Genomic DNA, 13,733 nt, shown 5'->3' with positions numbered 1-13,733 from the left:
CTTTGAGTTGCTCGAATAGCTCATTGATGTTAGGAAGTGGATACTTGTTCTTGGTTGTCTTCTTGTTCAATGGACGGTAGTCGACACAAAGTCGGTCCGTGCCATCCTTCTTCTAGACAAAAAGAACACCACAACCCCATGGAGAAGAACTCGGTCTGATCAAACCCAGACGCTCTTGTTCATCGAGCTGTTTCTTCAATTCCTTCAGCTCGTTGGGTCCAAGCTTGTATGGACGCTTGCAAACGGGTTCAGTGCCAGGCTCTAGTTTGATAACGAACTCAACTGGCCGATGAGGAGGCATACCCGGAAGCTCTTCTGGAAAGACATCTTGATACTCACAAATGACTGGAATTTGAGAGATGGCATTCAATTCGCCCTTCTCATTGAGAGAAAAAAACCGAATGGTTTCATCACGAGTGGCATAAATAATCACATCCTCAGAGAGTGTGTCAATTGAATTTCCCTGGCAGCACAATCAAGTTGAGCCTTGTGCTTAGAAAGCCAGTCCATCCCGAGAATTATATCAATATTCGAGTCACCAAGAACAACTGGTTTAGACAGAAATTTATAGTCGCCCACCTTGATGGAAACATCCGGGACACAATTATTAGATGTCATTTGCTTGCCCGGAGACACAACCTTCAACGGGATAGGAATCTTTTCCATCACAAACTCATGCTTGGCAACAAAAGGTCTTGAAATGAAAGAAAGAGATGCACCAGTATCAAAAAGAACTTTAGTAGGAATATCATTAACAGGAAGATTACCCAGTATCACATCAGTAGATTCCTCCACTTGAGCTGCATTCATCATGTTCACCTTAGCAGACTTTGGATTATGCTTGACCACTGCATTACTGGAAGATCTGACAGGAGGAGGAGGAGGAAGACGCCTTTGGTTGAAGCACTTGTTAGCATAGTGACCTTTCTGCTGACACTTGTTGCAAGTCACCTCTGAGAGTGGACGGTGATAAGGAGCATTGGAGTTTGGAGCTTGATTCTGAGACTTGTTCTGATAGCCAGAGTTGGAAGTGTTGGAAGAACCATGGCCACCTTTGTTCTTCTGCTGGTAAGGCTGACGAAACGGAGGAGGAGGAGGCAACTAGAACTTCTGTTGCTTAGCTGCCACAAGTGAGGAAGAAGAAGACTGAACTGCGTCTCTGACTCTCTTCTTAGAAGCCTCACACTTGAGCTGAGCAGCCTCTTGCTTCAGTGCCATATTGTAGAATTGATCAAACTGAGTAGGCTCAACAAGAACGAGAGCTAACTGCAGATCCTCTTTAAGGCCACCTCTGAAGTGATAGATCATGCTCTTTTCATCAGGAACGTCTTGTTTAGCGAAGCGAGCAAGTTTCTGAAACTGAATGTTGAATTGATACACAGACATGTTGCCTTGCTTGAGATTGCGGAACTCCTCATGCTTGCTCTCAACAACACTTTGTGGAATGTGGTGTGCTTTGAAATCCCGACAGAAGTCAGTCCAAGTGATCACACGACCTCCTCTGGAATCTTTGTATTGCTGAAACCAATCAGCAGCTTGGTCCTTGAGCTGGAAAGAAGCGAACTTGACATAGTCCTCAGGCCTGACATTGCTACATTCAAAATGCTTGTTGATGTCCACGAGCCAATCATCGGCATCCGTGGCCTCGGCACAGTAGCTGAAAGACTTGGGCTGATTTGCGAGAAACTGGTTGAGTGTAGCGAAGTGAGGCTGATTGTTGCCTTGACCTTGATTGCCTTGCCCTTGGGTGCGTTCTTGCAAGAGTTGCAAAATCATCTGAGCATTGGCGTTGGTGGCTGCCATGATAGCTTGCCATGCCTCCGGAGGTGGAGGTGGTGGCGGAGGGTTCGCTTGACTCCCTTCATTGCGATCCGGATTCTGACGCGTTGGCGGAGCCATCCTGAAGAGGGTGACATCCGTTAGCATCTTGATAGACAAATAGACAAGTAGAATCAACGGATAGAAATTGCAACATATAGTCTTCACAATAAACATTCGAACGAGGATGAACGAATGAATTCCATAGTAAAACATCACACTTCCATAAGTTGAGAAGCCACTTGAAAAAGATATGGAATCAACATATGACTTCGAAGCAACTCGAATACCACAATACAAAACAAAACAAAGTATTGGCTTGCAGAATAAGCCGGAACAAACATATGATAGAAATTTCGTCCGAAGTTTTCGTGGTGGGGCCCACACGGGCTCAATCGTACAACACCATCATGTACAAGGCTGTGCACATGACATATGTAGCGTCCCCGAGTCGGCATAGCCAAGGACTCTTTAAGACACTATGAGACCACTGTAAAACCAACCGTGTACAGGCGGACCACTAGACGTCGAACCCTAATCTCATATCATGCGTCTATCGGAAAGATATCCTAAGGCTACTTGAATTCCCACTTATAAACTCCCGAAACTTTCTGGTTATGCAATCTGGTGTTGGGGATACAGGGGACACAAAATATATCACCCAAACTAACAATCCCTAGATCCAGCTGTATCCATCCGTCAACACATAACCAAGAAACCTTCGGAAATCGTTTACCTCAACCTTCGAAAAGCATCCGTTATACAAGTTATGGTAATACTCCTGAACTCCCGCCCCAGTACTGGGTGGCGTCGAGGTGATCTCACCAACAACTGCATAAAAGAGATTTCGATGTCGGCGAAACTCAGGTATTCCAGAACTGCAACGATAAAATTGTGACGACAACACCTCGGAGCTCAACTCCCCGGGACACTGCCACAACCCCTAAATGTCAGGAGGCACCAAGAACAATGTTCTCGTCACAAAACCATCGGAACGATTCCAAGATACCCGCGTGATCCTAAATTTTTTTTAGTGAAATTTGAGGAGAGAATAGTCAAAACTTCTACGTCAGGAGACCTCACCAGAGCGACGAAGGGACTGAGGAGTAAAAAGAATCCTACTCTCTGATATATATAATCCTAAGACTCAAAACATTTTTGTTCTAGACTCAACAACGCCAGCGATTCGATCAAGCAGGGGGCTCCTAAGTCGGGGATGGCTCTGATTACCAACTTGTAACGCCCACGATGCGGCTATATCTCCCACGTGTCGAGGCACGACTTAGAGGCATAATCGCATAGTGGTTTTGTCGCAAGAAGGGTCATCTTCACACAATCCCATGTAATGAACAAGAATGGGATAAAGAGTTGGCTTACAATCGCCACTTCACACAATACATAAATATAATTCATAGATCATCCAAAATACAAACATAGACCGACTACGGTCAAGATCCGAATGAAAATAAGACAACCCCAAATGCTAGATCCCCGATCGTCCCAACTGGGCTCCACTACTGATCATCAAGAAAAGACACATAGTAACGACCACGTTCCACATCGAACTCCCACTTGAGATCGATCCCATCATCTGCACTGGCATCGTCGGCACGTGCAACTGTTTTGGTAGAATCTGTGAGTCACGAGGACTCAGCAATCTCACACCCGCGAGATCAAGACTATTTAAGCTTATAGGAAAGGAAGGTGTAATAAGGTGGAGCTGCAGCGGCAATAAGCATATATGGTGGCTAACTTGCGCAAATGAGAGCGAGAAGAGAAGCAACAGAACGGTCGTCATCTAACAATGACCAAGAAGTGATCCTGAACTCCTACTTACGTCATACATAACTCAGACCGTGTTCACTTCCCGGACTCCGCCGAGAAGAGACCATCACGGCTACGCACACAGTTGATGTATTTTAATTGGGTCAAGTGACAAGTTCTCTACAACCGGACATTAACAAATTCCCATCTGCCTCATAACCGCGGGCACGGCTTTCGAAAGATAATACCCTGCAGGGGTGTCCCAACTTAGCCCATCATAAGCTCTCATGGTCAACGAAGGATAAACCTTCTCCCGGGAAGACCGATCAGTCTCGGAATCCCGGTTTACAAGACATTTCGACAATGGTAAAACAAAACCAGCAAAGCCGCCCGAATGTGCCGACAAATCCCGATAGGAGCTGCACATATCTCGTTCTCAGGGCACACCGGATGAACACTACGTACAACTAAAACCAATCCTCGAGTTTCCCCAAGGTGGCGCTACAAGTGGCTCTAGTTTGGACCAGCACTCAGAGGAACACTGGCCCGGGGGTTTAAATAAAGATGACCCTCAGGCTCGCGAAAACCCGGGGGAAAAGGCTTAGGCGGCAAATGGTAAAACCAAAGTTGGGCCTTTATGGAGGAGTTTCATTCAAGGCGAACTGTCAAGGGGGTCCCATAAATCACCCGACCGCGTAAGGAACGCAAACTCAAGGAACATAATCCCGGTATGACAGAAACTAGGGCGGCAAGAGTGGAACAAAACAACAGGCATAAAGCCGAGCCCTCCACCTTTTACCAAATATATATAGATGCATTAATTAAATAAGAGATATTGTGATATCCCAACATATCCATGTTCCGACATGGAACAAACTTCAACTTCACCTGCAACTAGCAACGCTATAAGAAGGGCTGAGCAAAAGCGGTAACATAGCCAAACAACGGTTTGCTAGGAAAGGATGGTTAGAGGCTGACATGGCAATATGAGAGGCATGATATAGCAAGTGATAGGTAGCGCAGCATGGCAATAGAGCGAACAACTAGCAAAGCAAAGATAGAAGTGATTTCGAGGGGTGGTCATCTTGCATGCAAGGTTTCTCAGAGTTGTCGAAAGCTTGATCCTCGTAAGCGTACTCAACAGGTTCCTCGTTCACGAACTCGTCTCCCGGCTCTACCCAAGACAAGAAAACAAGCAACGGAACCACAATCAATCACGAGAAATGCACAAGCAACATGATGCAAAACATGTATGATATGCAATATATGATATGCGATGCATATGCGTGCTCCGGAAGGAAAATAATGAACAAGGCAGTAACTTGGCAAAGCAAGCATGCCACTGGAAATATGAGATGATTTCGGTTGAAATCGATATAAATATCACCGGAAACGGATGCACGGTTTGCAAATGGCAAGCAAAACAAGAATGACACGAATCTGCGATTAACAGCACGATAGCACTTAAAATGCAACAAACAACAATGCTACATCACTCCAACTTAGCAACAAAGCATATGACAGTAATCTACAGGAGATGCTTGAAAAGAGATGAACACTGAGCTACGGCTAGTTCACAATATATCAAGCTCAAACAAGCATGGAAAAGTGCAAAAGATATCAGGTTCACAGACTTGGTGAAATTACTGGGCATAGCAGAAAACAGAATCAGGTAGCAATGTTTAGAGCACGAAATCAACATACTACAGGAACTTAACATAGCAAAATTAGGCGTGGCAGTATTCTACTAAATTCATATGAAAAAAGTCCCTTACTGACCATAAGCCAAAAAGGAACAGAAGATATGATGGAAAGCATGTAAACATAGCAAGTTTCGTTATCAGGTTCCAGACTTTGCAGAAAACAGAGCATGGCAGAAAACAATAACATGAGGGCATCTTGGTGAGCATGATGCACTCACCACAAAGAAATGCATGACAAAACAAGCATACCTACAGCAAGATGGAAAGTTTATGAAGCTATCCATGGCAAGAACAAAAGCATAGCATGTATGGAACAACTACAACAAGCTTGGCAAAAATGAATATCATGTTAAGAATCTGCCAGAAATATTTTATAGCAAAAGTAGAGCAAGATTGCGTTATGCTATGGCACTCCATAATTGCAAACAAGGGCAAGAATGGATCAATTACAACTATATCTACACAACATTCTTACTGAACATCTCCAAAATATGCATGGATCTCTCTGTAGCATCAAGTTTACATGGCAACAAAATAACAGCAGACAAAGACAGAGAAATTACCGAGTCCCTGAAATCAGAAACATTACGGAGCCTAGTTTGCATGCTATTGCTGGTCACCACAGAGATCACAAAAATACATGGCATAAACCACTGGAAAGATGGCATGGCATACAACAAAACACATATAGAGCTCATGCCCATAAGATGCACAGATTAAATGATACAAAAAATGACAAATCTCCAAGTTCTGTTAAGAACCAGCAGATAACAGCAACTAGCCCCCTTGCAACAGAGATTTGGGCATCAAGAAGTGATCCTGAACTCCTACTTACGTCATACATAACTCAGACCGTGTTCACTTCCCGGACTCCGCCGAGAAGAGACCATCATGGCTACGCACACAGTTGATGTATTTTAATTGGGTCAGTGACAAGTTCTCTACAACCGGACATTAACAAATTCCCATCTGCCTCATAACCGCGGGCACGGCTTTCGAAAGATAATACCCTGCAGGGGTGTCCCAACTTAGCCCATCATAAGCTCTCACGGTCAACGAAGGATAAACCTTCTCCCGGGAAGACCCGATCAGTCTCGGAATCTTGGTTTACAAGACATTTCGACAATGGTAAAACAAGACCAGCAAAGCCGCCCGAATGTGCCGACAAATCCCGATAGGAGCTGCACATATCTCGTTCTCAGGGCACACCGGATGAACACTACCTACAGCTAAAACCAATCCTCGAGTTTCCCCAAGGTGGCGCTGCAAGTGGCTCTAGTTTGGACCAGCACTCAGAGGAACACTGGCCCGGGGGTTTAAATAAAGATGACCCTCGGGCTCGCGAGAACCCGGGGGAAAAGGCTTAAGCGGCAAATGGTAAAACCAACATTGGGCCTTGCTGGAGGAGTTTTATTCAAGGCGAACTGTCAAGGGGGTCCCATAAATCACCCGACCGCGTAAGGAACGCAAACTCAAGGAACATAATCCCGGTATGACAGAAACTAGGGCGGCAAGAGTGGAACAAAACACCAGGCATAAGGAGGAGCCTTCTACCCTTTACCAAATATATATAGATGCATTAATTAAATAAGAGATATTGTGATATTCCAACATATCCATGTTCCGACATGGAACAAACTTCAACTTCACCTGCAACTAGCAACGCTATAAGAAGGGCTGAGAAAAAGCGGTAACATAGCCAAACAACGGTTTGCTAGGAAAGGATGGTTAGAGGCTGACATGGCAATATGAGAGGCATGATATAGCAAGTGATAGGTAGCGCAGCATGGCAATAGAGCGAACAACTAGCAAAGCAAAGATAGAAGTGATTTCGAGGGGTGGTCATCTTGCATGCAAGGTTCTCAGAGTTGTCGAAAGCTTGATCCTCGTAAGCGTACTCAACAGGTTCCTCGTTCACGAACTCGTCTTCCGGCTCTACCCAAGACAAGAAAACAAGCAACGGAACCACAATCAATCACGAGAAATGCACAAGCAACATGATGCAAAACATGTATGATATGCAAGATATGATATGCGATGCATATGCGTGCTCCGGAAGGAAAATGATGAACAAGGCAGTAACTTGTCAAATCAAGCATGCCACTGGAAAGATGATATAATTTCGGTCGAAATCGATATAAAGATCACCGGAAACGGATGCACGGTTTGCAAATGGCAAGCAAAACAAGAATGACACGAATCTGCGATTAACAGCACGATAGCACTTAAAATGCAACAAACAACAATGGTACATCACTCCAACATAGCAACAAAGCATAGGACAGTAATCTAAAGGAGATGCTTGAAAAAAAATGAACACTGAGCTACGGCTAGTTCACAACATATCAAGCTCAAACAAGCATGGAAAAAGTGCAAAAGATATCAGGTTCACAGACTTGGTGAAATTACTGGGCATAGCAGAAAACAGAATCAGGTAGCAATGTTCAGAGCACGAAATCAACATGCTACAGGAACATAACATAGCAAAACAAGGCGTGACAGTATTCTACTAAATTCATATGACAAAAGTCCCTTACTGACCATAAGCCAAAAAGGAACAGAAGATATGATGGAAAGCATGTAAACATAGCAAGTTTCGTTATCAGGTTTCAGACTTAGCACAAAACAGAGCATGGCAGAAAACAATAACATGAGGGCATCTTGGTGAGCTTGATGCACTCACCATAAAGAAATTCATGACAAAACAAGCATACCTACAGCAAGATGGCAAGTTTATGAAGATATCCATGGCAAGAACAAAAGCATAGCATGTATGGAACAACTACAACAAGCTTGGCAAATATGAATATCATGTTAAGAATCTGCCAGAAATATTTTATAGCAAAAGTAGAGCAAGATTGCGTTATGCTATGGCACTCCATAATTGCAAACAAGGTCAGGAATGGATCAATTACAACTATATCTACACAACATCCTTACTGAACATCTCCAAAATATGCATGGATCTCTCTGTAGCATCAAGTTTACATGGCAAAAAAATAACAGCAGACAGACAGAGAAATTACCAAGTCCCTGAAATCAGAAACATTACGGAGCCTAGTTTGCATGCTATTGCTGGTCACCACAGAGATCACAAAAATACATGGCATAAACCACTGGAAAGATGGCATGGCATACAACAAAACACATGTAGATCTCATGCCCATAAGATGCACAGATTAAATGATACAAAAAATGACACATCTCCAAGTTCTGTTAAGAACCAGGAGATAACAGCAACTAGCCCTCTTGCAACAGAGATTTGGGCATCAATATGACCTCTAATGAACATGGTGCAATTGAACAAAATGAAGAGCATCACGAGAGGAACAATTTGACATATTACAAGCGCGAAATGGAAATACATGCAAGAAGTTATGCACTGATGAACATGGGTACTTATCAAGAAAAAATCACAGACTTGGAAAAATATGGGGGGTCGGGGAAAGTCAACGCTACAGTACGGGCGATCCAGATCTGGCCCGATGGAGCTCGGGCTCGTCGCTCCTGTGGCCGGCGACAGAGGAAGGAGACAGCGGCACCGGCGCGGGGGGGGGGTGGCGCGGGCCCCGGCGGAGGGAGGAGGCGGCGGGCCTCGGGCCGGCGAGAAGGACGGCGGCGGCGCGCCGTGGCACGGGCGGCGGAGGAGGCCGCGGCGGCGGATGGCGGTGGCGGCGGAGCTCGACGGCGAGGTGGCCGGCGCGCGGGCAGGCGGCGGCGCGGGCAGGAGGCGAAGTGCGCGGGCGCGAGGGCGGCGGCGGCTGGGCTCGGCGGGCCCGTGGTGGGCCTGCGGGCCGCGACGGTGGGAGAACCGGCGGGTGACAGGTGGCGCGACGCGGTTGGCTGCGGCCGGTGCGTCCGGCCGGCGGCGGACGTGTCCGGCACGGCGCGAGGAGCGGGCTATGGTTTGTCTGCGTTTGTATTTCGAGAGAGATGAGTATATATCGGTAGAGGGAGCTAGGAGAGTCCAAATGAGTGCGGTTTTCGCCCACACGATCGTGATCGAACGACCTAGAGCATGGAAGAGAGTTTGGTGGGTTTTGGGCTGTTTTGAGAGGGGGGTTTTCTGCAACACACAAATGGACTTTGCGGATGCCCGGTTAACCGTTGGAGTACCAAACGACCTCCAAATGGAACGAAACTTGACCGGTGGTCTCCGGGTGGTATACTAAGGCCACTTGACAAGCCTCGATCCATTCCGAGAACGTTTGACACCCGCACACGAAAGAAAACAAAAGGGTGCACCGGGGGAGATAGGAGCGCCGGATTGCAAAACGGACAACGGGGAAAATGCTCGGATGCATGGATCGAACACGTATGCAAATGCAATGCACATGATGACATGATATGAAATGCATGACATGAACCAAATGCAAAACGAAAGACAAAACCCGACCACAAAGGGAATATCATAACACATAGCCGAAAATGGCAAGAGTTGGAGTTACAAATATGGAAAGTCGCATGCGGGGTGTTACAGTTGCCAACATATCAAACAAATCAGATAGAACCTGAGCCGGCGGTCGCACAAGGCCTCCTTCCCCAGCCGCTGCCGCCGCTGCTGATCCGGAAATCATCGCCGCTGCGGTCGAACAGTGGAGCGCTGGTTGCGTGCCGGCCATGAAGATCGCCACCCGGCTTGGCAGATCAGAGGGGTCTGGAATACTGTCGCCATCGGAACAGCCCCCAATCCGGCCATCTTGTAACTGATATAACGACTCGGTCTCTCTAGTCGACGACTCGTCGCCAGAATAAACGATGGTCTCACCACCAGATTCCGATCTATCCTCAGATTCCCCTCCATGGATAACTCCCACGAAGGCACGCTTAATGACAGGCTTGACCCGGGCAGATCTCGCACGCTGAGCCGTTTCGACGAGGTCGGTGCAGATGTCCGGCTCAGGGCCCAGTTCGCCAATCTTGCCAATGAAAACGTGTATGCTACCAAAGGCGACCCGGTACCCTTACTCGATTGAGCCGTCCTCGGGGCCCCAGCCTGCATCGTCGATGTAGAGCTTGCCACGACGACTCTTGGTCATCCGGCCCACAGGGTAACCGTTGAGTCCTTCGAAGTTGCCCTCCAAGAACTTGAAACCGTCGTGCGATAGCCCCACGGTGGGTGCCAACTGTCGTGGTTTTGTCACGGCAGATGTCCTAGAGAAAGGACTTAGTCGTGGAGCCATCGCTACGGGTTAGCTTGAAGGGGTTAAAGCGGACAAGGGACGCAAGAGAGTTTTATACTAGTTCGGCCCCTTCGATGAAGGTAAAAGCCAACGTCTAGTTCTGATGGGATTGTTGGGGTTTCGATGACCAGGGAGCGAATACGCTTTGCCTGAGTCTCGAGTTGTTGTCTGTTGTCCTTGAACCGCCACCGGGTCGTCCCCTTATATACATGGGTTGACGCCCGTCGGTTTACAGACTCCGAGGCCGGCTCATCATCGTGTCTGGCTCGGTCTCTGCTACGCATATCTTACAACACAAGTTTACATCTCAATGTCGGTTTGTGTCTACATGCCTTAAACCGGCTTTGGGCCCTGGGCCTTCATGAAGCGTCACCGTCTATCTTCATGGGCTTCATATACAGATGAACTACTTATGAAGTTAACCCGGCCTCTCCTGGCCGGTTTACGCCCAGTGGTAATATCCCCAACAAGTGTCGTATTATAGAAGACTTCTCCTCAATCTCTGGGCTGGAATACGGGGCATTTCGGTTTCTTTGAGCCGGGGTGCCGCACCCCTTGTCCGAGCCGGAGTTACAACAGGCACATTGACTCACCGGCGGTTTCAAGCAGTGAACAGCATCGTAACCAGCCTCGTGGACATGAACCGGCGCGCGGTGGTGCCAATGCTCAGACTCTAGTGGATCAGGGCAGAGCGCGTCGGGAGGCCGAGCTGGCGGCTCAGCAAGAGGCTCATCAACATTCTCCGGCTTATCCAACAACTTTGGTGGAGGTAGGCATGACCTCTAGAACCTTGGGTGTGCCATGTTTAGTGTCGGCTCTGCATAACGAGCGTTTGCCCAAGGATTTCAAGGGTCCTCGTAAGGTGCCTAACCACACAGCAAATCAACCCCATGAAGCTTGGGTTGAAAGTTATGAGATGGCAATGGAGCTGCTGGATGTTGGCGATGCTGCATGTGCTAAGTATTTAACTATAATATTGGATGGGACGGCTCGTACTTGGTTGAAAGGGCTGCCTGCCAACTACATTGGATCATGGGCCGAGTTAAAGGCCCGGTTTATCCAGAATTTTAAAGAGACGTTCAAGCAGCCTATGTCTATCGTGGATTTGGACTCCTGTGTCCAAGAAGAGGGCGAGTCAACAACCCATTGGGTGCGTCGGGTCTCAGCCATCCTGCACTCATCGGATCGTATCAATGCCGGTTCAACAGTTCTAATGTTGGAGAAAAACAGTCGTTTTATGCCTCTTAAGCAGAAGTTGGGGCGGCTCAAATGCCACTGCAGTGACATGAGGGAGCTAATGGCGACTCTAGTCAAGTATGCCGACTCTAATAGTACCAAGTACCCCAAGTCTGATGATGAAAGGCCGGGAAAGGGAAAGAAGAGTAGCAACACCAAAGGGCAGCAGCATAACCCGGCAAGTCAGGGGGCAATGGTAAGCACAAAGCTGATAGTAATTTAGATTTTGTGGCTAACACCAATACGCGGAATAATGGTCAGCGTTGCAAGGGAAAGCTGCCTCCTCGGTTTGGAGGGCCAAAATTCAATCTTGAGGAGATGACGAATCAGCCCTGCCCGAAGCATGGTACACGGGAAAAGCCGGCCACGCACGTCTGGAAGGATTGCTTCATTATGAGGGAATACAGAAATTCAAAAAAATTCCAGAACAATCATGGGCCGGACGGCGGCTTAGGATCCGGTTCTCACGGTCCGGGTTATGGTGGTTGCAGTTCAAATTCCGGATTTCAAGGCCAAGGCAATCAGGGTGGTTATAATCAACAGTCTGATCACGGGAATCAACAGCAGCAGTCTGGTTATCAAAGTAACCCGAAGCAGTTGAATAGTGGGTAGTACCACGTTTTCACCATGAGTCTGTGTAAGCAGATCAAAAGCTCCATAAAAGGGCAGTAAACACGGTTGAGCCGGCAATTCCCCGTTACCTGCGATGGTCTGAACACTCTATTCTCTAGAGCCGTGAAGATCACCCGCCCCGGGTTGATAACCCGGGTCACTTGGCTTTGGTGGTGGCACCTCGGGTTGGAGGATACAAATTCACTAAAGTGCTCATGGATGGAGGTAGTAGCATCAATATCCTTTATTATGACACTTTCCGTCGCATGGGATTAACTGATAAATATCTTAAGCCGTCGAACACTGTTTTTCACGGTGTGGTGCCTGGTAAATCGGCATATCCAGTGGGCAAAATATCTTTGGAGGTTGCCTTTGGAGATGAGTATGATTCCAGATCTGAGACGTTGACTTTCGAAGTGGTTAAAATCAAGAGCCCTTATCATGCTCTATTTGGGCGGCCGGCTTACGCTAAGTTCATGGCAAGGCCTTGTTATGTCTATTTGCAGCTTAAGATGTCGGGTCACAAGGGCACCATTATAGTGCATGGAAGTCGCAAGATAGCCTTGGAGTGTGAAGAAGGCGATGGCGCTTACGCTGAGTCTGTCTATGCAACAGAGGAATTAAAATTTTACAAGGATAATGTTGACCCGGCGGATATGACATCTTTGAAGAAGCCAACCATGGACCATGACCCCTTGTTGAAGTTTAAGTGGGCAGATGTCCTAGCAGAAGGACTTCGTTCCTGGCGATTCATCCAAGCAGTTCAGCATCAGTGCTAATCTGGATCCAAAATAGGAAAGTGTGCTCATCGAGTTCATCCGTGAGAATCGGGACATCTTTGCATGGAAGCCTTCAGACATGCCAGGTGTACCGAGGGAACTCCCTGAGCACACTCTCAATATTGATTCAAATTTAAGCCGGTCAAGCAATTCCTTCGCCGTTTCAATGAAGAGAGGCGCAAGGCTATTGGAGAAGAAGTGGCCCGGCTCTTGGCAGCTGGGTTTATCGTTGAAGTTTTTCATCCTGAGTGGTTGGCTAACCCGGTGCTGGTGCTTAAGAAAAACGGCACCTGGCGCATGTATGTGGATTATACAGACTTAAACAAGGCATGTCCGGCTGATCCCTTTGCTCTCCCCCGTATTGATCAGATTATTGATGCTACGATGGGTTGTGAACATTTGAGCTTTTTGGATGCTTATTCTGGTTCTCATCAGATCAAGATGGCAGTTAAGGACCAGGAGAAGACAGCCTTCATCACTCCTTTTAGAGCCTTCTGTTACGTGTCTATGCCTTTTGGGCTCAAGAGTGCCCAGGAGACTTACTAGCGGTGTGTGCAAAATTGCCTTCATGATCAGATTGGGCGAATTGTTCATGCTTATGTGGATGATATTGTGGTGAAGTCAAGGAAGAAGTAAAC

The sequence above is a fragment of the Aegilops tauschii genome, chromosome 2 (genome assembly GCF_002575655.3).
Source record: "Aegilops tauschii subsp. strangulata cultivar AL8/78 chromosome 2, Aet v6.0, whole genome shotgun sequence".
Taxonomy (NCBI): domain Eukaryota; kingdom Viridiplantae; phylum Streptophyta; class Magnoliopsida; order Poales; family Poaceae; genus Aegilops; species Aegilops tauschii.
Note: the sequence above shows the minus strand (reverse complement) of the source record.